Raw genomic sequence first — 2,683 nt, forward strand, 5'->3', positions numbered from 1 at the left:
CATGGTGAGACCTGTGGTGACCTGGAAAGCACAAGGGCATCCCTGCCCAAAGGGATGGATGTTATTCAGCCACAGTCATTATTACCAGGTAGGAAAACGAGTCCACAATGACCAGACCTTCCAATTTTCCACTCAAAGCCACGCTGGCCTCCTTTCTACTCTCAACACAGCAACCAACAGGCATGTTTTTGCCTCAAGGCCTTTGCACTGGCCTGCAATGTACTATCGCACTGATATTCACACAACTTACCCTCTGATCTAGTTCAGCTCTGTACCCAAATGTCCACCTTGACATTTCCATTCTTATCCCTTTTCCCCACTGTAATGGGTTTTCTCTATTGTATTCATCATTAAATAACAGGCTACTATGTTTTTTAAGTTTTTTACTTTGAGAGGGCAAGAATGAGTGAGGGTGGGGCAGAGAGGTGGGGAGAAAGACAGGCTCCACACTGTCAGCAGACCCTGACACGGGGCTCCATCCCACGAACCACAAGATCGTGACCTGAGCTGAAACCAAGAGTTCAACCAACTAAGCCACACAGGCACCCCAACATACTATTATTTTTTATTCTTCTTCCCTCCATTGGCAAGTTCATTTTCCACATTGGCAATAACCCCCCCCCCACACACACACACACAATTTATATTCTCACACCTAGAACAGGGCCTGGCACATGGTAGGTACTCAATACTTATGGAATGGATTGTCTTCATGCTGCCAGTTTGTGAGTGATAATTCAATGACCAAAGGAATCATTTGGCCATTTTTGCCTTATTGAGCACCTACTATATGCAAGGAATAGGTCTGGAAACTGCAGAGGATAAGAACAGAAAACCCTCCTGTTCTAGTAGAAGGCAGTAAGTTGGAGAGGAAAAAGGAGGGGCGCTTTGGAATCAAACACATCAGTTGGTGACCCAATTCTGTCTCTTGTATAGAGCTGGGGAACTGACTCTTTGAGCGTCACTCCCCCACCTGTACAATTGGGGTTAAGAATCATGCCAGTTCTCTCCTCACTGGGCTGTTGTGATGAGTAACAAAGTGTGCATGTCAAGTGCTTTAGCACAGTCCAGCCAAAAGGCGAAGTGTGTGATTCATTCTTTCATTTAACAAATATTTAGTGAGTGGCCTACCACATGCCAGGGACTGTGCCACTTGCTGTGGAGGGGCTACAAAGGGAAAGTTGCTACTTACGTGGAGTTCTGGTTTAATAGGGGCGGGGGTGAGGGAACACTGGCAGTACACTATATACACATACTATGTATATATACATATATATATATATACACACACACATACTATATCATATATATATACACACACTATATATATTAAAAATGTCACATATGCATAGGTACTATTTATTAGGCAGTAGTAATATAAAAATAAAATACAGGGCAAAGGAATAGAAAGGGAACAGATTATTTTAGATAGGTCCCCAGAGGGGGTGACATTGAATAAACAGCTGATTGAGACAAGGGAGTGAACCAGGCAGATATGAAGAGGCTAGGATTGGTCACTTCAGAGGGAACATCAAGTCCAAATATTCTGAAGTAGGAGTGATCCTCAAGTGGAAGGAAGTTTGATGGCTGAGGAAGGGATGGGAGGTCAGAAATCAAGGAAGATGGTGCCGGCTGCTGACTGGCTTCTACTCTGCATGAGGTGGGGACGCTGGACGTGGAGTGATTCTTTGGTTTTCAAGATCACTCCAGCTGCATAACAGATCTTAAGGGGGAGTGGTAGTAGAAAGGACAGTAATGAAAGCTTGGAGGATGGTTTGAATCAGCAGTGACAGAAACAGATGGTAAGAGAGGCAAACTTCAGATGTAATTTGAAGGCAGAAACCAATAGGATTCACACAGTCAAGGGTTAATTCCCAAGGTTTTCAGCCTGAGCAACTGGACTGACGGTGTTGCCAATACCTGGGATAGGACTGTGGGAGGGGCAGTGGGGAGGGGGATCAGTTCAGCTTTGAAGTTTAAATTGAATACAGGAAGGGGAACACAAGTCTGGAAATGTAGCTTGGGGACCAGTTTCTAATGTACTGACAAGAAATTCAGGAAGGTCAGCTGGCTGAATTCAGAGACTTAATCTTAGAATTTGTCTGGGGAAGGATCTGCTCCCCAATTCAGTCCGTGGCTGGAGTCCACCTTGTTGCATAGATGTTTCACAGGAGAGCTTGCTTCAACAAAGCAAGCAAGCCGAAGACAGATATGAAGGGAACTAGCCAGAGAATTAGCAAATCAGGAATCTAATCTCCAGTGACCTGCCCTCTTCTGTGGTTTTCTAGTCACTGGAATCACTAGGTCCAACACACTCAAGGAGAGGTGATCACCGGAGTCAATACCAAGAGCTAGCTTATAAGGCACAATATAAATGGCCCCGTGTGGAATGCCATCTTTCTCAGGTTAGACTCTTAGGACATGTTACAATTATTGGGCAAGGGGAAGAAACACTAGGAGGAGACAAAGGAGAAGGAAAATTGGCCAGTCTGGTATTTTCCAAATCAAGTATAGCCCCAATCCCATTTACTAATCTCATTAAGTCACCTATAAAGCAAAGAATCTACTTGTCCAAGTTTGGGATCTGCCCTCCATTTGCTCTGTCCCTGGAGTTTGACCCCTGTAGACATTTTGTTAATTACCCCTGGGTTCAAGGTTTATCTGTTAACCAACTATAAGAGCA

Source organism: Panthera tigris, chromosome A3 (assembly GCF_018350195.1).
Source record: "Panthera tigris isolate Pti1 chromosome A3, P.tigris_Pti1_mat1.1, whole genome shotgun sequence".
NCBI classification, from domain to species: Eukaryota; Metazoa; Chordata; class Mammalia; order Carnivora; family Felidae; genus Panthera; species Panthera tigris.